Source organism: Chrysemys picta, chromosome 2 (genome assembly GCF_011386835.1).
Source record: "Chrysemys picta bellii isolate R12L10 chromosome 2, ASM1138683v2, whole genome shotgun sequence".
NCBI classification, from domain to species: Eukaryota; Metazoa; Chordata; order Testudines; family Emydidae; genus Chrysemys; species Chrysemys picta.
Window position 1 is genome coordinate 105,385,112 of NC_088792.1, and position 27,164 is coordinate 105,412,275.

The 27,164-nt window shown below is 41.7% G+C and overlaps 1 protein-coding gene across 12 annotated transcripts in view; it reads right to left on the reverse strand.

Moving 5' to 3' along the window:
• TNS3 (tensin 3) overlaps window positions 1-27,164 on the reverse strand; it is a 426,838-nt gene that overhangs the window by 329,998 nt on the left and 69,676 nt on the right. The gene's annotated exons all lie outside the window — the stretch shown is intronic.

Consider the following 27,164-nt stretch of genomic DNA (forward strand, 5'->3'; position numbering starts at 1 on the left):
AAAAGATGGGGGGGCTAATGTGGTGGCTGATAGACCAACAGAGAGAGGTGGAGAGGACATTGAAGGCTAGGGTTATCATACGTCCGTTTTTTCCCGGACATGTCTGGCTTTTCGGCAATCAAACCCCGGTCCGGGGGGGAATTGCCAAAAAGCTGAACATGTCCGGGAAAATGCCGGCCGGGCACTTCCCCTCCCGCGGTGGCTCTGCTCCTCGCCTGACTCTTCGGCTCTGTTTAAGAGCCGAGCGCTATGGGCTTTGGGCAGCCCCCATGCCTCCGGACCCTGCGCCGCCGGAGCCCGGGAGGGGAAGTGCCCGGCTGGGGGCGCAGGGTCCAGAGGCATGGGGGCTGCCCGAGCGCTACCGGCTTCATGGTTTGCCAGGCAGCCTCCAGAACCTGCGCCCCTGGCTGGGCGCTTCCCCTCCCGGGCTCCAGCTGTGCTGGGGAAGCGCCGGCCAGGGGCGCAGGGTCTGGGGGCTGCCCGGCAAACCATGAAGCCGGTAGTGCTCGGGCAGCCCTTTCTGCGTGGCTGGGAGTGGGAGGGAGGAGGGGCAGGGAAAGGGCGGAGTTGGGGCGGGGAAGGGGGTGGGAAATGGGTGGGGCCAGGGCCCCGTGCAGGGTACTCCTTTTTTTTTATTTGTTAAATATGGTAACCCTATTGAAGGCACTCTTAGCAAACCAAGCAACAAGCTATACTGGGCTGGCAGGTGGACCAATAGTGACTGTTTCAGGAGTTCATGACGGAGACGACCCAGGTACAGTATCAGTTGTTACAAAATGTGGCAAGTCCCATTAGGCAGAACGGAAGTTGCAGGGGAGCTGGGACTCCGTAAAATGGACCCCGGTGTGTTCCTATTGATTTTGGAGAGAATCACTGCTAGTGCAGGGTGGGATAAAGGATTATGGGTCCTATGGTTAGCCCCTTATCTGGCAGGAGATGCACAAGCACTAATGGGCCTAATCTGCAGCAAGGGAGATTTAGGTTAGATTCTAGGGAAAACTTTGGCTCTAAAGAGAGTAAAGCTCTGGACCAGGCTTCCAAGGGAGGTTGTGGAATCCCTGTCACTGGAGGGTTTTAAGACCACGTTAGATAAACAGCTGTCAGTACTGAACTACATGCCCTCTCCAGGTCAGTCCTACGTTGCTCTGATTCTATGCTTTTTCTTCAATTTTGAATAAAGTGACTCCAGCTCCCCATTTATGATATCACATACTGTATGTGATTATCATACAACTGCACTGTTTAGAGTTGCCATTGCCTATGCTGATTTTGGGCATTAATCCATCATTTCATATGTTCCAAACAAGTAACTGATTTGGTGTTTATCTCTGTATTATACATTCTGGGAATTACCCACAAGACCAATGTTCTGGCATTAATTTAAGCATACAGAACCCAATGTCAACTTTTATTAAATCCACTGACTATCAACAAACCAAATTATGGATGCAGCAATATAAAATCTAAACCTACCTTAACCTTCCAAAAATGACCAACTGGTAGAGTGCAAAAGAAAGTTCTCTAAACCATTAGGTGTACATATAAATCTCTTGGGACCTTCAAAGATGATAAATCTGTATACTACCACCTTCGATACCCCTGCAATATCTTCAAGACAATCAATGTGTCTCAGTAGTATTTCATATTTAAATTCATCATGAAGATTATTTAGATGTGAGGGCAAGTTTATTATTCCTGGTTTTTTCGTTTACTATGTTGGTTATTACTTTGTAAGGAGAAACACAAAACCAAGTATTTGTATAATACAGTTTTTGGTCATCTAGAAAACACTTTGGTACCCTTCAGCTCTCTGCAACTATTCCTCTTTTTGTTTATCTTGAATGCAATAAAAGCAACATTAAAAAGAAAAAAAAGGTACATTGGGAAATAGGGGAATTTGGAATCGACTGCCAAGTTAAACTAAAAGTTAAAAATTAAAAACTGTCCACTCGCCTCCGAGGCACTGACGAGCGTAGCAACCAGGCAAGTGCTAACAACTGCTCCCCCCCCAAGTGTTTTTTCAGCAGTGGTTTGGCAGTAGTGGATGAGTCAAATGGATGTAGTGACTTGGTGAGGAGACTGGCTAGAGGACATAGTGGAGAATTAAAAGAAAAGTATTAAGTTTGCACTCCTTTACCACCCGTTCCCAGATTTGGGCTAGATCCTGAAAGTTTCCTACAGGACTTCAGCTGGAGCTACATACACAGAATGATTCCAGACGATCTCAGCACTCAAGGATCTACATTCTTCACTCCTCAAGACCAGGAAGAATAAAAATCCAGATACTAGGCAGCTTTAGTGTACCACTGTTTTATATCCTATACGATCATATTTAGGCTTGGAAGGATCAGATTTTTATTGTTAAATGTCACTCAATGTAGTTTTCACTGCAAACACAAACAAATTATTTTTTCCCATTGATGATAATAGAAATTTACAGATAGGCAAAGAAGAATTCTGCTTCAGAACCTAAGTTAAAAAGCTTTAATTGTTTTTGAATGTCAATGTGTCATTAAATAATTGTCTGATCCCCTCATAATTTTGTACAACTGTGAAAATTAATAAAAATAGAAAAATGCTTATAATAAACATCAATATTGTCCATAGAAATGGTAAAAAATAAAAATCAAATTCTGTCAAACCTAATCACATTCATCGGAAGGAGCAAAACTAGGGGAGTGTTTTTTTTCCCCCCTGCTTGGCCCAGAAAGGGGGGATATATATATATATATATATATAGGAAATGAAAACCTTTAAATAAAGGTAGATATAGTCACAGCATTTATATACTATAAACAAAGAATCCATTTCATCTGTGGTGTATTATTAGCATTAGATATATATTATTTGTGAAATCACTGTGTGCTGAGCTCTCTGGAAGGTATAGATCCATAGTGTCTGCCCCAAAGAGTCTATATCCTACTCCCATTGTTCCATAGTTGTGCAGGGTATTTATTTTTACTATCTGTTTTCATTTTGGTGTAAATTGTACCAGGATGCTCAGAATCTGATGACCTCATCTATCATTCATTTGGATTACAGGGCTAGTAGTTCCTCTCCTCAGGGGAGCTGATGTCTATGCTCTGATTCATGATGACATGATTCAGGGGAAAGCCCAACCTCTAAATCTACATTATGAGAGGGAAATCCAGCAAGACCTTTTTAAAACTATTTTTATTGTTAAGAACTTCAAAATCTCTTCCTGTTGGTTGACACATGTCAGCCTCCAGGGCTCAGGAACTGACACTGATGCAGAGAAAAATCAGAAATGTTTTCTTCTCTGTCACCTGCAAGCATCAAAGTTTCTAAATCAAATATTTCCTCCCCCCCCCCCAACTTTTTTTGTCTAGGCCCACACTGCCCTCAACTCTGTGGAGCTGAATTCTGTTCTCAGTTACACTGCTGTAACCCCAGTGACTTCAGTGGGGTTACAACAGCATAACAAAAGATGGAATTTGGCCCCATATTTTTAATGCCAGGAAATTCCCTACACCAATTAACTGTAAGAAAACTGGACAGAAGAACAACATAAGTGCATATGAACAAGGGAGAAAACAATGATGGTGCTGTTTTTTCATGGCTGCTATTTGATCCTGCAAAAGAGATCTGTAAGGCAAACCAAAACCAGGAGAGATTTAAATGACAAGGAAGAGTTTTAGTCAGCGTACCAGTTATTATAAAACACGAAGGATCAAATCTGCCCCTTGCATAATGCCACTGAATTCGTAGAGGGAAACATGCCAAGCAGAATCTATAGAGGGAAACAAAGATCTTTCTCTCTACTCCTGGGGGAGGGAGCATTCTAATGTAACTTTACTATAACTTTTCTTACACAAAAACTATCTTAATTAATGCATTTAAATGGAGGGGGAAAAAGAGTCTCTTCTCGCTGATTAATCATTCCCCACAAGGAGACTCTAACATACTGCTCTGCTGCTTGCTATCTCTGAGGACTAGCTTCTGCCATGTTCACTCACTGATATATCAGTGGGGCTAAGGTACTGTTCAAAATGAGGATGCATGGTGGCATCTAACACAAAACTTGCCCTTGTGCATTATGTGTTGAATTGAGACTTGGAGCCAGATTCTCAGCTAGTGTAAATCAGCATAGCTCCACCAACTTCAATGGTATCTATACACAAGCTGGGGTGGTGCAGAGCTGTGTCACCCGAGGAGCAGCCCAGAGAAGAGAATCGTAATTGAGAGTCACCTTCCCTGGTTTCTCCATTGCTCCAGGTGGGTCCATCATCACAGATGACAATTACTCTCCCTTCTGCATTGACTCAGCTGTGCTGAGCTGGCGAATTGGAGGTGAGGGAGGAGTCTTGGCTCCACCCATTCCTTGCTCATCTCTGCCCATTCCTTGCTCACCTGTGCTGGGGAGAGTAGGGGCCCCAAGGAGTGTGCTGTGTCCCCCCCCCGCATAACTGATGATGCAGGGCTAGAAGGGAGTGCCTTACACCACCCCATAGTCTTGCCCTATATGCACATGGCATATTATGCACATATGGCACACTTGCCTTTTAATTTATAGAAGGGGACAATTATATTTTTTTTAAATATGTACTTGTCATGAACAAAGCCAACTAAAGGAAAGACTCCTCTGAAGCAATTGACATACCCCATCCTGCAGCTAGCCTCAGACAGGACAAACACCTGAGAAAAAGAGATAGATAGACCATGCACTAGGCCCTAAAGGTTGACAGAACCTAAATTCAAACCTGAATTTACTACACAGTAGTAGAGGAAAAGTAATTGAGTTTAGGTTAGGCTTAGCCAACACATGCTAACTAGTCCAGCACTCCACCCCCAACTGTTCTAAACCATGAGCCAAACCCCCCAGAGTAGCGCGATTGAGTCAACAATCATGAGAGGTTTTTAAAATGTATTTGGACTTCCTTTTCTTTGCCTTTTGGTTTTAGAACCTGAATTGGTCACACTTTCAGGCTTTTCTCCACAACCACGAAGGCTAGAAATTTACTTTTTATTTAAATGACAGCTGAGGTTTTTGTGTATTTACTTAACTCCTGGAACTGGGGCTTTATGAAAAACACTGAATATTGTGAGACTCATGGTAAAATCATGAGAGCTGGCACCACTGCAAACCCAACCAATACTCACCCACTTTTCCTAGTCACAGCAAATGGTTGCCTGGGGCAGTGGTTTTCAAACTTTTTTCATTTGCAGACCCTTAAAAAATTTTCAAATGGAGGTGTGGACCCCTTTGGAAAACTTAGACATAGTCTGCGGACCCCCAAGGGATCAACGGACCACAGGTTGAAAACCACTGTGCTACAGTAACGATAATCTTTCACAGACCCCATAGACATAATCTGCAGATCCCCAGGGCTCCACAGACCACAGGTTGAAAACCACTGGCCTAGGGCATCAAAAATACTAAAAGTCATTGTGATTCAGTCCTGCTTGCCTGGTAGCACAATCCACACAGCACCGCTGATGCACATCAAAACTTGTAAAAGATCTGAGCCTGCTACCCCCGTCACATTATTACCTTACTCCATGACTAGCCCTGTTGAAAGCAATGGTATTACCAGAATAGTAAGGTGCTTTTCTGTGAGAGGAAGGGTGGCAGAATCAAGGCCCGAAAAGTAGGGAAGTTAACCCACTCTCAGATCCCTTGAGCAATAAAGAAAGTATTTAATATTTGAGATACTGAGCTTGTTGCTATTTTTGATGTTCCTCTGCTTACAGATATTACAGCCAGATGTACAATGCTGGGCTAACTAGATGACTCAGACATTTGTGGTTTTCTTTTTCCAAGTCATATTCCCCGGTATCACATTTAGTATTGTAATATTCATTTGTTCAGAAGATTTAGGGGGAACAAACTAGCTGCCTTTTAGGGTTACTTTAACTTTCTGCATTGCACAGGTTTTGTCTTGAGCAGAAAGAATGGATGAGCTTAGGTCAGGCTTAGCTAGTTCATGCTAGCTAGTCCAGCATTCCTTCCCTATGTATTCAAAATCATGAGTAGGGTCCTACCATAATTAAATCTTACATTTCATGGTATTGTAACAAAACATGAATACATATTTAAGAACGGCAAAATATAAACATGGAAAGCCCTTAAGACTCAGTATTTCTCAAATTGGGGGATCCAACCCAAGAGGGAGTCATAAGGCTATTGTAGGAGGGTTGCCACCCTTACTTCTGCATTGACTTCAGAGCTCGGTGACTGGAGAGCAGTGGGTGCTGGCCAGGTGACCAGCTCTGAAGGCAGTGCCGCCACCAGCAGCAGCACAGAAGTAAGGGTGGCAATACTGTGACCCCCCCCTACAATAGCCCTGCGACCCTCTTTTGGGTTGAAACCCCAGTTTGAGAAATGCTGTGTACTTTTGTATATACTTTTACCTTGTAGTATTGTATAAAAGTCCACAAAAGACCAAATTTTACAGGGGAGACCAGATTCCATGATTTCTGACGCATTTTTCACAGCCGTGAATTTAGCAGGGCCCTAATCATGAGCCAGCCCCCCCAAAATCATGTTTCTTAATATAAATTTTGATTTCATTTTCTTTGTCTTCTAGTGCTTGAGCCTGGAAAGGTCATATTTTAAAGCTTTTCTGCACAACGGTGAAAGCTAAAAACTTGCTGTTTATTTAAATGAAAACTGATATCATTTATTTAACTCTTGGAGGTCGAGCTTTATGAAAAACACTAACTATGGTGAGACTCAGAATAAAACCATGAGTTGCTAACACCACTAGTTGCATTTAGGATTACCCTAACTCTCTTAATATTGCACAGGTTTTGTCTTGATAGGAAAAGTTATTGAAATCTTAGGTACTGAAACTCAAGCAATTTGAAATGCATCTAGTCCTATGCAATGTGCTGTGAAATCACAGCATCGTTATCAGGATCTCCATCAAGCAAAGCACTTAAACACGTGCTCAGCTTCAAAGCCAGGTAGCTTTCTTAGGTGTTTTATCAGTACCTACAACTGGTTGGATGCTGAAGAAGTATTATTCCCATTCATGTGTTCAAATGCCAAATGGTCATTTGGTTTGACCTGCTTTGTTGTAATGGGCATTCTTGTGAATGGGTTTTTGTTTAGAAGGAATGAATGAGGAATGGTTGTTCTTTGAATAAACCGGTATTCACATGCAATTCAATGTGTGTGTGTGTGTGTGTGTGTGTGTGTGTGTGTGCAAACAAGAGTAATCCCTATATGTCTGTTAGTTAGTTAATTAATTCATTGTGATGATGTTGATGATGTTACCTCCAATTTAAAAAATATTCAGTCATCCAGTCAGGAAGCAGAAAACATATCATGTGACTTAAGGGTTCAATCCTTGCACCCATTGAAGTAAAAAGTAAAACTCCCATTGACTTCAGAGGTGCAAAATTATAATAAGTGTTTAGAGGGCTTTTCAGTCATGTTCAGATACCTTGACTGAGCTAACACGTCTAAAAATCACAGCTTTTTGGCACATCAAGGAAGGACCTCAGTGTTGCTTATGCAGTAAATTCATTAAAGGGCAAAAGCTGCCCTGCTGTATTCATTCATATTTCTGCCTTAACAGAGAAATTCAATCCAGAACTGTTAAGCAAGATTGCAAAAAAAATTGACCCCAAAGGAAAACAATACAAAGCATTATTGTTTGCAACTGTGGCCAAGAAAACCTCTTGTTTCCACTCCTTGTAACCTCCATTCTTGTACCCTGAGGAGTTCTGCTAACCACTGCTCTGCATTTTAGATGTACCAGAATGAAGAAACAACGTGATCTCATGCACATTATTTTGTCATGATAGAGCTGAAGCCAAGTAAAGTAATTCTTTTGTGGGAAGGAAGGTTATGGACCAGATAGAACATGGGCAATGGCAACACAAGCTTCTCCACACTGCCTTACCCAGGTTTCTCAACCCTTCTCAGTGGGAGCTACCTGTAGACGAGAGAAGGGAGAAACTTAGTGGCTCATTCCATCCTTGCCCTTTCTAGTGAAAGTGCTAAATTAGTGCCATTTGAGTTGGGATTTGTGATTGAGACACCTATTCAGGAGAAACTAAGACCACAGCTAATTTCAGATTGGTGAATGGTATTAATATAACAACCATTTTTGCTATCAATCCCATGCTGCATTAGAACTCAGAATGAAAGCATTTGATCCCAACGCCAGTGCTTTGAGGTGGAATGAAATAATTTATTCTTTCTTTCCACTTATAGTTAGAGCACCCATCCATTGTTTTGTGGGCCATCGCAATAATTAAAAAATACACATTATCATCAATAAAAAGACCAATAATGTAATGGACTGGTCTCACAACTCCATTCAATATATTTCCTGCCATAATAATATTAATCATAACGGACCCATATCTTACCATCCCTCGTTTCATCTACATCCACTATGCCATGTCCCCCAGGGACATCTCCCTCTTATCTTCAGCAATGGCCATCAGCTATGTGACGGACACTTGCCTCTACATCACCCTGTCACTCTCTGACCCATCTGGCTGTAGCACTTGCCTTGACTGTCAGCTTCTGACTGCATCATAATATCTTCTATTAGATACTTCAGAGACTGAAATCTTCCTTCTGGAGTGACTCATCCTCTCTCTTATTCTGCTGTCACTACCCCAAACCCCCTTAGCTCAAGCCTGTACTTTGTTCAAAAAGCCAGAAACTGGAGAGTCATCCTTGAACCCTAATTTACCAAGAAGGGAAAGTGCATCTTCCAGCACCATCTCCAGAGTTATACCAGAATTCATTTTTCACCTGACCTTTCTTCTGCTGAAGTCCTTCTCTGTGGCTTAATCATTTACCTTCAGAATGACTGCACTTTCATCTTTAATGATCTTCTTATACCCCTACTCTTTTGACTTCAGGGTCCATAGTAGGTAGACTATAGCCTCACCTCAGGCTGGGCCCACATCGCCATTACATATCCTGTGACACCTCCTTCTCCATTTTTGAATCGAGTTAAAAAAAAAATCTCTCCTAGTTTTTTATAATTTCCCCATGAATTTGCTCCACGCTGCATCTTTGACCATGTACCATATTCACCTATTCTTCTCTCCACCCCACCCCCAACACTCCACATACACTTGCCAGCCCATTCAAAGGGCAAGACATGTGTGTACAGTGCCTAGCATGCGAGGGCCTTGGGGCACTTAGCAACACAAATGAAACACAGATAAGCATAAGAGGAAGGAAAACAAGAGAAAAAAACTGAATTAAAGATCCCTCAACAGGATAATGCTGCTTAATAACCAGTTATTTCACTCTACTTAAACACAGCAAAGCAGAAGGAAGAACTTTTTTCTCTTGGGAAAACCAGGAAGAAAAAAAGCCCACTTGTAACATGGTCCCAGATCCTGGAAACATCTGTGATATGGTGTTACTAGCTACTTCCCAGTTAATTCAAGGGGAAAACTACTGATAAACTACCAATGGCTGTGATATCACAGACAGAATCAACAGCTGCCTTTTGTACACTGGAAATATAGATGATTACTGCCCAGACATGAGAAAATAATTGCTCTGAAATGAAGTGTTTTATTTTTCCTTTTCCAAATCAAAACACGAAGAATGACAGCTTGGAGGCTTATTCAAATCATCCTAGAGCTGCAAAGCCGAGCTGTACATTTTGACCTGACAAATTTTGAATTCCTGCATGGTCCACAAACACCAGGCCCTATCAGTCAACTGCCTTCTCCTCCCCTACATATAAATGGGAAAAACAACACCTGCCATGGGGTCTCTCAGGGCCTCAAGTCTTGTCTATGTTCTAACCTGTAAGCTCTTTAGGGTAAAGCCTTCTCTAGGATAGTGTTTATTTGGGTTGTGTACACTGTGGAGGGTATTGTCAGTGCTTTATAAATAAAATAATAACAAGAAAAACCTCAGAAATTCAGTAACTGCCATTGTGATCGATTCCATTATTTAGTGATTCCTCCTGATAGCACCAAAGTATGTGGGACATTGTAGCACAAACTACAAAGAATTAAAACAAAACTGGTCCCAGTGGCCTAGGAAAAGCAGCTTACCTGCCAGAAATAACCATAATAGGAAAAAGAAAATGATGAAGTGGGGACTAGCCTCTACAGGACAAAGATTTCACACCAATATTTAAAGAAAGCTGGGGGAGGGGGTGCAAGGGTTGGCGGTCATCAGGAAAGCTGGTCTACAGATGGTACCTGTAGCAGGGTAGTCACCCCGCTCCTGCCTGAAGGGGATAAAGCAGCCCTGAAGAGGGCTGCAGCAGGGAAAGGTAGGCTGATTGGAGAAGCAGCCACAGCTGTGGTCAGCTTAATCAGGGCCCAGCTGGTCCTTATAAGAGGGCTCTGGGCCAGAAGGAGGACTCTCTCTCTAGCCTTTTGAGAGAGGAGGAGCTGGCTGCCTGGGAGCTGAGCAGGGTACCTGAGGTGGAGCAGTGCTGGGGAAGGGCAGAGGGAGCTGGGGAGCTCCAGCCTAGCAAAACCCCAGGCTACAGGCCTAGTTAAGAGCCCATAAAGGGGTACTGTGGCTGCAGAGAGGCAGCCCAGAGTTAGGCAGAAGCAGCTGGTCCAACCCCCTCCCCTGTTGATGATGAGTGGTTTATAGACTGCCATCTGCTCCAGGGACAAACTACCGCCGTAGCCACTGAGGCAAGGTGGGGCTAGAGGGTTGGTGGCTCCCCTGAGTGGGGAGACCCAGAGTGTGGGTTACTGCCAGGGCAGAACCCTGACATAGAGGGGTACTGGGGTTGGGGAGGGACACAGGGCCAGCGGCAGGTGAGACACCAGCCTACAGAGAGCGCTCTGGGCTGGAAAGAGCTAATTCCTGAGATGACCAGCAGAAGGCGACGCAGCGGTGAGTCGTCGCCCCACCACAGTGCCCCATAAGTAAGAAGATCTTGCCATTGACTAGAGACAACCTAATTGATAAATTAGTGTATAGTGGGAGAGAGAGTCAAGGTTCTGTGCTACCCTCTATATCCACATGTCTGCACCCATGGTAGATTAAGTGGGGCATGGGATGCCAGGTAGGTTTTTCTTGATTTTTCTCTTTACCCGAATCCACTATGGAATGCAGCACAACATAGACTATGGCTCTTCTTTCTCTGCTAGGGTATTCCTGAATCAGGAAACAGGAGACTTTCCAGGCCTAGGCAAGAGACAAAGTTTTGGCAGCAGACTAGGAAACTTTCTGTGACTTATTCCCATCTAGGAGAGAATGAAGGGAGGGGGAAAAGCATGTGGGGAATAAGAGAATTAAAGGTACTTTCAAAGCAGCTAAGCTTTTGCACTGACAATGAGACAAAGATCCCAATAGCATTTTTCCTGCATTAAGGGCATCCAAGCTAGAATACACTTATCACCATGGGATGGTTATTCATTATGAAAACAGGACACAAATCTGTTGAATTGACAGTTATCCAGTCTTTAAAATTCTGCTCAGTGGCACCTGACTTGTTTGAGGGTCGTTAATGTGTCTGTTACACACCGTCCCATGCAGAGCTGCCGGAGCATTCAGACTCTGCTTTGGCTGCAGCCATTCTTTTCTTCTCTGGCATAATCCAGTTTACTAGAAAAGACACATCTGTATAGTGCTGGGACAAGCTAGCAGTTCCTAGCAAAATGTAGATGCGAAACACTGCTGATCGTGAAGCGATTTACAGTAACAATCCTCGCAGGGAAGAGAACACGAGCTACAAGAAAGCAGGTGTTGGTGGCCTTCCAGGACGGTGACACACACTCTTGGCTTTTATTTTTCGTACTTTTTAAAATATAAAAGAGCTCACCTCTCTTCCTCCTTCCCTAACACAAAGTGCATTCACCTCGTCCCCCTCCCCGTGGTCCAAGCCACACAGAAGGGAATCTAGGACAGAACATCTAGAGCAGGAAAGAAATCTGCTTGTTGGACAGGAGCTCAAGTGTGTCCCTTGCTGCCTGAGCTACAACACGGGCACTCCTGCACCACTCAAGGAACAGCGCAGTGTCAGGGTACAGGTAACTACCTGGCCCCTGGACAAACAAAGGGTTTAATTCAGTCTGCTCTTCCCTCCCCTCCTTCCTCAGGGGGAGAATTATAAATTGGCTGCTTGGGGGACAGAGAAAATATCTATGACAAGGCAGCCAGGGTCATAGGATGGAGCCCTCTACTGGGGAAAGTTTCTCTTTCTCCCTTTTTGGTTATTTTGATTTCTGGTTATAAACATTCACCTTTGAAGGAAATCCTTGCTGACCCCTTTGCTGAGCCAAGCATCAACTCACATGCACGTCTAGGGGAAAGAAGCTCTTGTGTTTCTTACGCAGTGTCTCTGGGTTATAGTGATGCTGTGGCAATTGAGGCAAAGAGTCTATATGCCACTGAGGCACATGCACTCTCATTTTTCCTGCTCACTTAGAAATTCTATAGCATTAGGACATGGGAGGCGTCTTATTCTAGGTTTGTATAGCACCATGTAAATTTGCTGACTTGGGAAAGGGATTTTCAGTAGTAAGCACAGCAGAGTAGAGAAGACTCTAGGTCGTTTGTTTCCTGCTGTGTCAAATGGAGCCCACACAGTTCAGGGGTTAAATGCTGGCCCTGGTAACGGAGGGGAAGTAGAGATGGTAGAGATAACCTTGGGAGTAATGCCAGCAAGCTGGGGCTCTCTCAGACTGTAGACTGGAAGCTTGTGAAATGCAGTAATAAATATGCAATGAGTAATGCTTGACACCTGACACCATCCCACTCAAGCATGATCCCCGGTTCACAGAGTCAGAAATCATGAGGGAAACCAGATGAAAGCGATAACAAAATAGGAATATCATACAATAGATTGTTGTGCTGGAGGAGCTCACAATCCGAGCCACTGCAAACTGTTAAGATTTTTTAATCATCAATCCAATATGATATGATGCTTTAGAAGCACTTTATGGAAATAGGGCCCGATACCATGAGCCCTCACTTCCCACTGAAGTCAGTTTTCAACCTGCCTCCTATGAATTAGTGCATGTAAGAGAGATGCTCACTAAACCAAGAACGGAGTACATAGCAACAACTACAGTTAATACAAGTGTTCTGATTCCTAGGACTATTTTCAATTGCTTATAGACTTTTTTTTTTTTTTATAAAGGCTGCAATTTGGTAGATTTATACATAGCCCAGAACCCATTTCCCCCACCCAGTTTTTGAGAAATAAGTGAATTAAATAAATATACACTTTCCCAGTTATGACTTTCTTCATAATAGCTGTAGCACCTGGGAAGTTTGAGGTAGAAACTTTAAAACTATCAGAGGTAATCCATAGATCACAAATGTGTCTTTTGGTGATTTAGTGAAAAACATTTGAGATTAGTGAAAGTTCCAAGGATTTTTTAAAGAAAGGTCTTTACACGTGCGACCTTAACATTGCCAGTTCCTGACTTTTGTATACATCACACTGCATCCTTATTCTTTAACACAGCCATTTTGCATGGGATTGGATTATGCTTTTATTTTTTCTTTCTGCTGCAATAGTTAGTAAAACAAGAAATATTTGTAAAAAAATAAGTGGCTAAAAAAGCAATAGAGTAAGCATGGGAAGAGAAGTAGGTAGGGGGTTAATGGAGGAGGACTGCATGGACAGATAGTAGTGAAAGGAGGCAAAGTTACAAATCTTTCATAATAACCACCATTCAACCAAATAAACCAGCAGTAGGAAATGTGAAATTATCTGAATAGATGAAATGCAATTTGGGTTTTGTCTGTTCCAAATAAGCAGAAGTTAAAAAGTAACACTTCATCTTGAAACTTTAAACCCCTTCCCAGAAGTGATGGTCAGAGCTAAGAGCACATTTCAGAAATAAAGAAGGAAGTCACTTTCACAAGATAGCCTTTTTTCAAACAAGATGCAATCCCCTATGTTTCTCTATTGCGGTGGAACATGTGTACAAGCCATCTTAATAAAAGGAACCTGATAGTATTTTTCACAATATTTAAAATACATTTTTATGCTTATCTTTTTAATATATTGAAGCCCATCTTAAGTGACTACTCAAGAGACCAAAAAAGTCATCAGGTTAACAGAAGTGGTCTTCAAATAAAACTGTGGAGTACACTTGGGATGGTCTCTTAAGACAGAAGGCAGACCAATGAACGTCTGCTATATACAGATTTCACTGTAAATCTATATGTTTCCTTAGTGAGTTTTTCTCCTCCCTTTACTGAATGACATATACCATCTATCCTAAATATTTCGACAGTGATCATCAGCACAGAGCTGCATATGTTGCATGTATTTTCACTGACATGTGTCAGTCAGGAGAGTACACATGCACATCCTCCAGAATAATTGAAGATTATAGCATTTGTTTTGGAATATTCCTATAAAATGTAATAGGGATTGAAACCAATAGGGTTCTATAGGAATTATTCTCAAAACTTATAGAAAGGTTTTCATTCTTTTATGTTCAATAAGGATTTTTGAGCCATCCTATAGAATTCTGTAACAAAGATATTATAATTCTATATTCAACTCTAAAGGGTAGTTCAATAAACCTGTTGTCTAAAATTTTTATTGAATTCTTTACTCTTTCAGAAAGACAGAAAAATAGGCACAAAAAGAAATGCATGGACCTAGTTTTAATTTTTTTTCTGTTTTCAAAAGTGATGGACAGTGTCCCTTTCAAATTCAGATACTTCTTTTTGTATATCGTATTTATCTGTATCTTCATTATGTATGTCAACACAGCTAATTCATAAATGCCTGCAAAATTGGTAGATTGTGCTGCCCTCTGGTGGGGAAAGTAATCATTAACCCAGGTCAGCAGCAAAGTTTACGCCCAGAGCAGTTCATTCTATTTTGAATTTTGGTTTTTGGATCGTAAGTGGCCAATACTTGCAATAGAAACTCACAAAGATATTTCACTCCTGAATGCATATGTTAGGCAGCAGAAACCAGTGGATTCATTGATAATGAATGACAGGTTTCTACCACCACAAGGATCAGAGGAAAGCATTTACTACTCACTCAGGTCATTTCCCTGACACCTGGAGTGGCGTCTCCTGCTTCTCCCCAATCTCTTACCCTTTCTCTCTGCAGACTTTCCCCTTTCTCTTCTTACCCAGCCTTCACATCTTTCCCTTCCTGGAATATCTCCCTTCCCCTGCACACTCAACTAACCAACTCTCCTTCCTACCATCCACAGATCCCTCAACACCTTCCCTCCACTTCCTCAAGTCTTTCCATTTTTCTGTCCCCTTTTTCCAACCAGTCTCTCTCTCTCTCTCGCTTCCACCTCCCTCCTCTGGCATTTCTTCTTCTCCTCCCTGCAGTCCTATCTGTGTAGGGTAAGTGGGGATGTCTTTCACTTCCTCTCCTAAAAGCTTCCTCTGAGACCCCTTTAGGGCAACTCACCTATCCCTCATTTTTTCCATAGCTTCCCATCCCCTGGGATCCCCCCCTGGGCTCCTCTTGCCCCTCTAGCCACTTGAAACTCCTTCCTTGTCCTTCACTCCTTTTCCCCCCAATCACTGGAGGGTTAAGCATGTGAGAGGTGAATGTGAGGCAGCTGCCTCTCTGCACAGAGGTGGTAGGAAGAAGCAGACAAGGATAGAAGCAGCAGCAGCTTCAGAATGTATAGAAGCAGGATTCATTGAAGCTCAAATCCTCCTAGAAGTGACAACCAAAGAACTGAAGATTCTCAGAGTGGAGCCAGGACCAGCCATCTGAGGAGGCTGTGAGAAATAGGGAGATAATGCTGCTTACTGCCTCACTGCAATGATGGCCCCGCTCACTTATCAGTCTTGCTAGCCCCTCAGTCAGTATTAATTATTATTTTTAAGACGATAGTGCTGAGAAGCTCCTGCCAGGTACCAGGACTCCATTGTGCTAGGCACTGTGCAAACACACAATAAAAAAAGACAGTCCCTTCCACAAAGAGCTAACGATAACTGTGTTACAGTTGTGTAACTTCAACGAATGCTTTTTGTGTCAACACTTTGCATAATGGATTTGCTTCCTGGAAGGATTTTCCCCATAGCAAGGCAAGTGAAAATGGAGAGGTTTAGGTTAAAACAAAAAATTGATTTCATAGATTTTTCCCATCAGTACACCTATTGCTCTTACCAATCAGTCTTTTGATTAATGAAGAACAAGACCCCCACACCTCCCACCATTGACAGGTTATTCACCACTGCTTCTGAGACAGGTACAATACAACAGACCACGCCGTTGACTCGGTACTTCTCTGTGTACTAGATTTGTTCCCCGTCCTTGTTTTGGGGGATCAGGCATTGCACATAAAGACAGGCACTCTACCCAGCATATTTAGATCGATAAACAAAGCTTGTATAATCCAGATACAGCTACAGGGATCAATAATCAAAATGTGCATATGGCTCCTGAGTGCAACCACTGTCACCTTGCAGTGAGCCCTGGAAGATAAAATTCTCTTCCTGTGCTAACTCAGGGTGTGGTTAAAACAGCTGAAAAAAAAAAAAAAGAAGGAAATGATGAAATCGTTTATATCTACTAGGACATTTAAAGCCAGCAGGAGAGGGATGTTTGTAAAAGAATATACGAATGAGGGGCTCAAAATCAATAAAAAGTGGACAGCTTTTTTTTTAACATGGACAGCTTTTTCCTTTTGGTTTGTGTCCATGATGTAGATTCAGAGTCCTTTGTGAAATAGATAGTATTGCTTCGCCTGTTCTAAAATTGGAACGGCAAGCTCTGGGGTAAATGGCAAGAGTTTGGGTACTCTCTCAGTACTTCTCATAACTTCCCTCTAATATTTTTGAAGAAATATTTGTATAACTTCCCATAGCAACTCATTAGTAAATCACAACAAATATTCCTATGACAAAAATGTGGGGGGAGTGGATTGAGGAGTGGGGGGGATTGTTCTGTTTTGTTTTGTTCTTCATGAAACATCCATGTCCATCTGCTAGTTGGCCAGGCCTGTTTGAAATGTGTAGAAGGCTATGTGTTTCCACTTCTGTGGCTGATTACCTCATCATTTCAATGGGTGTTAGGAGCCTAACCTGTTTAGGTGCTTTTGAAATTTCCCAGTAGGTGCCTATCTGCATGTTTAGATGCCTAAAGACCTTTGAAAGTCTGGCCAAAAGGCCCCTTTGAAATCTCCCAGGTTTAATTTCTGTAGAGACTGCTGGGACCACCACAGCGAGAACGGTTTTTCTGACCCATTCTAGCTCAAAAGGCATCACTGAAGGTCTTTTCATTAATTCTCTAATCCTACTACGTTAGCACTTGGCTGAAGAGCAAAATCCTCATCAGAAGGGCCAGGGGCTTTAAGTTTTCTAAATTCTGGCCCCACTGAAGTCAATAGGAGTTTTGCCATTAACTTCAGTGGAGACAGAATTTCACCCCAAGGGAGTATCCACCCAATAGCTCTGACAAGATCTAAAGATAAAACAGTCCTCACCTCCGGAAAGCTGTTTTTTCACCTGCAAAAGGACTTGTCTCTCAGGATATCAGGATTTCTGTGAAATGCACACAAGCAGAAACCCAGCGGCCATTAACCAGAACATCTCTCTCTAACACTCTGATGGCTAAACTCCCAGGGATGGTTTCTCAAGGAGGATGCAGTGAGTGCAGTAAAACCAGCATTGTCGACAATCTAAAAATGTTACGTGGGGGGTTTCTGAAATCTGTCAGAAAGGCAAGGTACAATGTAGCTTTTACTATCAATCAACGACACTGAATTGGGCCTCAAAAGCCTCAACTTGTTTCCTGATGATGGGGGTGGAAAAAGCACTCCAGCCAAATCTGGTTAGCATCCCACTGTTTGAATAGGAAGAAAATGTGTCCTTTTGGGTGACTGCTGGGTGCACTTTGCCACCGACATTTATGGCCTACAATTTCATTTGTTTTCTCTACATTTGCATTATGGCCGATGCTGTAATTATCACCCCTTTTTCCCTTTGGCACTTTAATCTGAGGTCTCAAATGTCATCCATCTGGCTCAAAAGAATCCTCCATCTGAAGCAGGCTTTCCGTTTTCCCATGTAGTCATTGCATTTAATGATGGGAACCTGGTTAACAATGATTCTGTGGCCCGTAACAAATCATTTTCATAGCTGATTAAAAAAAAAAAAAAAAAACCCAACAATGCTGCCGGTTCATCCCACATGAAACTACTGCTTATAACTTGTCCCATACACATCTGCTTCCCTTCTGCAGGTTTTTACTTGGCGTCACAACAGTTGAAGATAAGGAACGCTTAGATCAATGGAAGTCAGCTTTGGAGAGCCACCAAATAATCAGGGAGCAGAAACCTCCCTGACTGCATAACAACAATCACATCATGAAGTTGCACCCTGATTCAATGTTACAATGCAACCACTGTGGTATAAATCCAGAACACACAGTACCATTATTATCTGTGGTCTCAGCAACTCTGTTCCCTACAGTACATTTTCTATTACTTCCTCATCCCGTCTCTGGCTTCTGGGAGGCAGGAAGGGAGTGGTAGAACCTCGGCAGAATCCAAAAAGCTCCGCTCAGATCAGCGGATGCTACAGGAGCTTCTCGCCAATGCCAGAAGTGTCTTAAGCCAAGAATCATTACGCTAGGTCAATTCCATCCCCCAAAAGGGCAGGATATAATCTGTATGTAGAGGACATCTCAGATATTAAATTGATACTGAGACTCTGTATAGTATATCTGAAATGTTCGCTACTTAGAGACTGTAGCCAAAGATCTGCGGTATGTGATTCTAGTTACAGTAACTACAAGAAGGATTTTTCTCTTGGAGGGGGTAGAGGAGGGATAGATGGGCCAGTTAAAGGGACCATACATATTTTTAAACATATAATTCAGTCACAAACTACAGGTGTATTCAGATTTCAGACATTTCCCTACCACCACCCAACAAAGTTCAATGGTAGATTATGATCTGTGGGATCATAAAGTTCAGGTCCAGATCTTCAACCATCTCCAAATCTTTGCATGAGGGGGGGTACTCAGATTCATAATTCTGGTACCTAGTAATTAGATATACACACACATATAGATATAATGTATTTGCATTTACTAACATACATCAGGAAATAACAGGTTTGTTAAATAAGGGAGCATAAAAATCTCCTCTACTAAGCCGAAGAAATTAGCTGTGGTGGGTCTTTTGTAGTTTAGACTTTTGTCTCAGGCCATTCTGTCATGAAATAGAGGGAGTGAAGACTGAATCATAGGGTTAGAAGAAACCACAAGTGTCATCTAGTGAAGTCTAACCCCCTGCCAAGATGCAGAAGAAGCCTGGTCTTCTAGAGTGCTTTGTCTTTCAACAATTCTTGACATAGTAGAGTTAGAATGGACTGCACAGGGCACAGCCCATATCTCAGCAAAAGGGTCATAGAATTATTCAGGATACTCGTTAGATGATGATAGCAGCAGCAGCAAAACTACAATACATACTTATACTGGGAGATGTGGGCAGGACTTGAGAAATCAATAGATAAAATCTAAATCACCCATGCAGTGCCCTTCTGATGGAACGCTGAGCCCCATATTTGTCATTACCAGGCAGCAATAAGTCATGTGTATTAGCCAAGCCATCTTTTCTCTACAACTCCGACGCAGCATGGGAAAAAGGCACAGTTTAAGCCTGAAACAGACCCAAACAGTCTGTGTCTTTCCCTTACTTGTTATAATGTTACTGCGTCATTCCCTGTTTCTCCCCATGCACACTTGCTGAACAACAATAGTATTTTTATTGTATTTATTTAGACTTTGATGAAAAGAAAAGAAATTCTAACTCATGTTTTGTAGGCACCAAAAGTAATGAATTTTTCCCCAGAGGACTTTTTCCACTTCTTATTTTTTGTGTGTAATTAAATACAATTCACATGTTCAACAGGATCATGATGGAGTAAGTGGTGGCAACATGTCCTGCTCCATATATGAAACATTACTGCAGCTGTAGTCCATTAGATAAACATTTCATCATGAAGAAAAGGGCATAAGTGCAAAAGCAGCTTATACGGAGCAACCAAAAGTAATTTATGTGGAGAAAAATGGCTTTGAAAGACCTAACTTTTAAAAACACAATTAGAATTATTAATCATCCAAGTTATTTTTCAATATAGAGGGTTTTTATAAAGCTAATTTTAAGCGAAACCTAACACACACATGCAAAACAACATTAGAGTGATTAAATTATAATTTAAAAAAATCATTTGAGTTTCATAGCCAAATTCTGCCCTCAGTTAAACAAACACATAGGAGATAAAAACAATACATAAAAAAAATCAAATCTCCATTAAAGTTTTACCCAAATACTGAGGTAATCAAGTTTACTCAGGATCCTGCAGAGTATGAATCCACAGCCTTAGACACAACTTTAAGCTGTTTAAGATAAACCGTGTGTGTATTTTTCTAGCATAGCTTCAAAGTATTCTGTGCTTTCACAGAGCTTTAGACTTCAATATGAAAATAATTAATTGGGCAAGCTTTAAAATGACACGTAATATTTTTCAGCTTTCTACTTGTAAAATTTGTTGGCAAGGTTTCACATTTTATTTTGTCTCCCATCTTAAAAACAATGGCCCATATTGCCCCTTCCCACAGAAAATGATTTGAGGGGAAGAATGTTTTCTGAAGAGTTTTCTCTGAATTATTCACACAAAAGCAAGGTTTGCCTCTCCCACTCAACCCTGGACCAAGCAGTGGTTTTGCCCCCAAGAGATCTGCAGGAACTCAGGGCCATAGGCAACCCATAAAGAAAGACAGATAACATCTACGGAAAATAGCTTTTCAACTAAGTGGAAATCCACCCATCCCTCAAAAATATGTTTTTGTCAAAATCCTTCTGATTTTTGTTGACACCTCTCCCCCCAAGTTTTTTCCAACTCCTAATTCTGTTTTTGATACACAAGCTGACTTCTACCACCTTCCTTCATGCCAGACGTGACAAGTAGAGAAAGGACTGAACAGCAATGCATGACTTGGATACTATCTAACTAACTTCTAAATACTATGGACAGGCCCAAATTAAAGTTCCGGCTTCATATATTGAAGCCTTGAAAATTCCCACTTCATATTTTTCTCCTCAATCTGAACATTCAAACTTTTGAGTAAGTGCTGATTTGGATATTTGCCCTGTTGTGTTTGGATAGGTTCATATCCTTGGTTAGGGTTGTACCCATGTTAGAGATACAAAGGAGTTAAGACAGGAGTTCAATTGAAAGCTATCTTCATGTATTTAAAAATGACTGCAGTCATTGCGTAAGACACTGCATTTATCATTATTGTAAGATGTAACATTTTTAACTACTGCAGTAGAATGTTATGCCATTGTAATTTCCCTGGGAAATGCTTTGATACTACAGTGGTAGTCATATAGACAACTCTAAAAAAAGCCAGACAGATGTAGCATTTGTATTTGTTTGTAATCAAGTTTAATAGAGAACTTCCCTTATGGAAGAGTCCTATAGAATATATCAGAGATGAAACAAAAAGCGTTCCACAGCAATTTAATAGGGTCCTACAGAAATTACTCTAAAATCTCATAGAATTTAATAATGAACAATATCCTTTTTAAAGGTTTTGTAAACCATCCTACAGCAGAGATATTAAATCAAATTCTATAGGACGGTCCCAAGAAAATGCAATGTTTCTTTTCCAGTCTTGTGTAACAGTCCTTCTGTTGTATAAGCAGTTGGCATTGCTTTGAGTTGGAGCTGAAAGAATTTAAATAAATCTGAAGTAGAAAGACTGTCCTCTAGTGAGCTACACTAGTTATTCCACTTTTCATCTAAAGCCCTCCAATACTAGTGCTGAAATCAGGGTTGGTTTTCATTTTCAAGACTTTAGAACCACATCTTGGAATTTTCATATTGACATTAAAAGCTTCCATAGAACTATCAAATGTAAAGCAAATACATGAAGCACTGAGACATATGCTCACGAGCAACTTTGAAATAAAAGCCCACCCAGAACTGAACTCTAGTCATTTGAGAAGAATTTCTGGTACTCCTCAAGATGTGAGGTAGTTTTCAGTGAAAACAGGCCGCTTTAGTTCTGGCTGATGAAATAGACATTGCTTATGAATATTTGGTGCAAGTAGCCTCTTTCCCTGTGACAGATGGATTACAAATGGAGAACAAGATTAGAGTAAAACAAATATCCTTTGTATTTGGAGTGTGGGAGTTAGAATAATGGTATTGCTCCTTTTAGGGGCACAATCCTTTGCTCATAAATACATTAAGAATACATTTGCTTTAGTGTAAAAGCCCTGCGCTCAAAAGAAAACCCATGTATTGAAACACCACTGAACTTTACAGTGCCTGAAATCCAGATTCAAATTCTACACCTTGAGCTCAATCTTTGATATCTCCATTTAAAAAAACGGATGTAGGCCCCAATTCAGCAACACACTTTAGCACATGCTTAAATCTTATTGAAGGCAATGCGACGACTCATTCTTAAACTTAGCTATGTGCTTAATATCTTGCTGAATCAAGGTTTATGTATGCTCAGTTGCACTAAGTCACCATAAACTGACATCACAGTAAACTGTAACACACTGGTGTAGGGAAGAGCTTTCAAGGATGGAGGCTCAAATGGTTTTAATTTCCCCTTAAGCGACAGCCAGAGTTAATAACAGATTTGGCAGGAAGCAGACATTCCATGCCCGTTGGGTTTATATGGACATGAAAAAGGGTTTATAGTTGACATTTCCCTTAAAATATAATGAAAACCTTTTGCTCTTTCAAGCACCAAACTTGCACTGCTTCTGTGAGACTTATAATCGCTTTTAAAAATCATTTTGTGCTGCTCTGATTGCTTGGATGACTGACAAAAAGCATGAAGAGTAGGATTTCCATTAGAGTTTGGTACTTTGACAACAGAAGATGGGGAACAACAGAAACAAGACCCTGAACAGTATTTTTCCCCCTTGGAACCGTTTGTGATAAACAAAAAGCTGTTCATGGCACCATGCTCTGATCATTACTGGCAGTGCTGCAACATTTAAAAGAGGAAGAAGATTATGGAATATTTCCACATTGCCAGGGTTCTAGCCAATCTGCCCTCTCCTGAGTTAGTTTGTGTCTTTCCCCTGTGATGGAATAAAGAGCCCTCCCCCCGGGCAGGGGCCAGGCAAAATTCACAATCCTTGGCCACAGAAAAGAGCACGCTCTGTACCCTCCTTAAAGGACAGAGCAGCAGTCACTTTTCCCATGCAACACAGAGCTCCTGGAGACAAAGTACCTTCTTTAGGCACAGTGAATCCAATTTACAATTGCTCTGCAGCCCCACCACCAATCCCCCCCCCCATATTTGGACCCTCTTGGGGTAGGAAGGGTTGTTCTGGAGTGGTCCTACACCCCAAATATTGCTCACCTCTCAAGGCACTTAAGCACCCTGAGCAGCTAGGCAGACATTAGGGCAGCTCCAGCACCAGGGGCTAAGTGGATCCTGGTAGCCCCAGGGCTGGGGAAGTGCCAACTGCCTCCTCACCACCCCTATACTGGGCTCTGCACAGGGACACGGGTAAATTTGACCCAATACTTCCTGGAGCTTCTCCTCGAATGGTGCAGTTGCACACTACTCCCTATGTAAGGCAAGGCACTGTAGAAAGACCCCTAAGATGACCACAGGCAGAGACACAGACACACTTTTTAAAAGACAAACATTGTCCTCTATTTTTTAAAAAAGTGTGTTTATATTCACAATCAGGGAGTGAAGATTCAAAGTGAATATTATTATTACTATGCCCATGATTGAGATCTAGTTACAGGGCAAAATTTCCTAAATCACCTATAAAAAAGATCGAGAACTAATCAATTAAGGTGGGCTATTATTAGCTATTATAATAGCCTACCTTAATTGATTAGTCTCGTTATAGTTGGTATGGCAACACCCATTTTTTCATGTTCTCTGTGTATATATATCTTCCTACTGTATTTTCCACTGCATGCGTCCGATGAAGTGAGTTTTACCCCACGAAAGTTTATGCCCAAATAAATTTGTTAGTCTCTAAGGTGCCACAAGTACTCCTCATTCTTTTTGCTGATACAGACTAACACGGATACCACTCTGAAATAAATCACCTATGTGACTTAGCAGCTTAAGGCCTGGTGACATTCCATGGGGCTTTGGCTCCTAAGTGACTTAGAAGGTCTTAAAATTTTACCTTCAGAGCCCAGGACCAAAGAAAATGAAAAAACATTCACAACTTACCATCGGAAATGGCCACAACTTGAAAGGAACTGTTTCCAGTGGCCCTGATGCCCTGTGGCAAGCTCTGTCAGTTTGATAAGAGTCCTTACATGAAAGTGTTGGATGCCTAGTCAGAAGTGCGAGTCTTGAGAGGCTAAGTGAACTTGATTTTATCATTTCGCTCTGAGGACTTCATTTCGTGGTTAAAAACAGAAGCTGGCCAGACAGATATTTATAGCACCTTCTTACTCCAATTAGCTTAGCTCACTTTGGTAGAAAGCCCCACCAGAGACTTAGGCTTGGTCTACACTAAACCCCCAAATCGAAGTAAGGTACGCAACTTCAGCTACGTGAATAACGTAGCTGAAGTCGACGTACCTTACTTCGAACTTACCGCGGTCCACACCCGGCAGGCAGGCTCCCCCGTCGACTCCGCGTACTCCTCGCGGCGAGCAGGATTACCGGAGTCGACGGGGAGCACTTCTGAGTTCGATTTATCGCGTCCAGACAAGACGCGATAAATCGAACCCAGAAGTTCGATTGCCTGCCGCCGAACCAGCACGGTAAGTATAGACAAGCCCTTAGTGTCTCTTAATCCATACAGATACAGTACAAGGACCGATTTGAGGACTTCAATAACTCAACCAGAGGTTTGAGGTCTATTACAGGTATGGGTGGGTGAGGTTCTGTGGCCTGCAATGTGCAGGCGGTCAGACTAGATGATCATGATGGTCCCTTCTGGCCTTAAAGTCTAAGTCTATGAGTCTAAGACAATACTCTTGTTTTAACAGGATGCACATCCTAAGAGTCAAAACAAATATTCAGGCATGCATTAGCCTGGGATGCAGTGTAGTCTGACAGTTAAAGCAGGGAATAGTGAAGTTGGAAGAACTGCATTGTAATTCCTGACTGCACCACTGACTCGTGTCTTTGGACAAGTCACATTTATGTGCTACAGATTTCTCATCTGTAAAAAAGGAATATTAATAATTACTCACCTTTGTAATGCACTTTATCAGTGTTGGCAGCTTTGTGAAAAGCTGCAAAGTTGTGGCACAGTAAAGAAAAGGGCTAAATTGCAAAATCTGAATGCTGACAAAGTCCCCAAAATTTTTAGTGTGTTCACATCCAATTAGTGTTTGGTCCATTATATAAAAAGCATTCAGCTGTGACTTTCGGATGTGACGTTTAATTTCAGATGCAGTAGTGTAAAGTATTAACTATTACTAATTATTGTAGGTGTAGATTTCAAAGAAGGACTTTCATACCCAGCAAGTTTTTCAACCTATCAGACAAAGAATAAACAAGCCCATGTGCTTTTGACTTGTTTTTCATAATTATTCTTGCTGCACTGGCTCTAGTGAAAGTATTTACACTTGTACCTTCTCAGACAGTCTTTTCTTCCTACTTGATCCTGGAGCTGTGAAATCATGATACATGAGGTATCACAAAATACAATCACAATGATTTGTCTGCAGGATTAAGAAGGAGAAACAAATTTTGTGTGTGTCAGGAGGGGGAGGGGAAATACAATTCTGATCGGAGCAGAAGTTTCTGAAATAACAGAACAGAGACTACAGATAATGATTTATGAATATATGAATTCTTATAATATTTAAATTTGCTTTAGTGTAAAAGCCCTTCTCTTAAAGCTGAAAATGGACGAACTTCCAAATGCCACTTCATAAAGTATGTCTACACTGCAAGCAAAGGTGTGATCACAGCACAGCAGGCATACCCATGCTAGCTTTCATCTAGCTAGCCTGGGTAACAATAGCAGTGAAGACATGGCATCATGGGGTAGCAACCAAAATACAATTCCCACTGGGGACTCTGGGTATCTCTTCTGGTTGCTAGCGCATGCCACTTTCCTTGGAGCTATGAGGGACAGCCATACATAATGCAAGACAAAAGAAATCCCTACCCTTTGCAAACACTGAGTGCAATCCCTCACACACTTCACATTAGCAGGCTCATGCTTCCTTTTCACCACTGTAACCCGAGCAAACACAGCTGGAATGCACAATAATGTCTAACAAAGACTGGGGAAAATCTAATCCTGTTTATTTTGGCTTTTTGCATTAAAAAAGGGGGCAGGGCAGAGGAAGGAAAGAGACAGGAATCAAGACACGATGCTATACCTCAGCAGTCTTTAGAAAAACCCATTTAACAATTTTTTTTTGTTCACTTGGCAGGGAAAGCTTTTTCCTACAAGTTATCAATTACAGAAAGTCACAGGTCACAAAAATGAATTCATTACATAAAGGCAGTTCAAGCCTACAGCCAGTGGGGGTTCAGGCTTGTCATTAAGTAGTGCTGATTTACTGTACAGCAAGTCTTCCTCTCTACCAACTGTCAAGCCTGGATAATAAATATTCAAATAAATAGAGGGAGAGCATCACACTGGCTCCCACAATCTCTTGGATACTTTTGAACTGGCTTAAAAAAAATTTTACATGTAGTGCGGCGACCACCAAACGTGTTGTGAACTACAGCCTCTTGCTAAATGTGAAAAGGAAAACTAGAGCATAGGTCCAACTCTCTGCAGGGCTTCTGAATTTATGAAGCAGAATAAGAGTATCATCATCCTGAAGCTGCCACTTCAGACCTCCTGCAACTTGGAAAGTCATTATCACCCAGTATTGCATTGTATTTATCTATTTCTTAGATAAATGTGAGTTTTACACAGAAACCAGCACCTCTAGTCTAATGCCATGATTGGGTTTGCAGATTTTCTAATGAGGGTTTGATCCTGTGATCCTGCAGGTGAAAGTTTTGCCTCTATGGAAATTGATTCTGCACGTCTCAACACAGCAAGTGCAAATGCTCATGAAAATTTAGGTCTCTTACACCCAAACCTTAAAAGGGGCTTGGTTTTCAGTAAGTGCTAAGCACCCAAATGCCTAAAAATAAGGCCACTGCAAAAATGTCTCAAGCTAGACACCCAAAATCATTTGTCACTTTGGAGAATGTAGACCAAGGAAAACATTGCTGAGTGGGACAGAGAAGCATTAGGAAAAGAAAGATGACTACAAGGAGGAAGTAAGTCCTAACAGTTGCAAGGATAAAGAA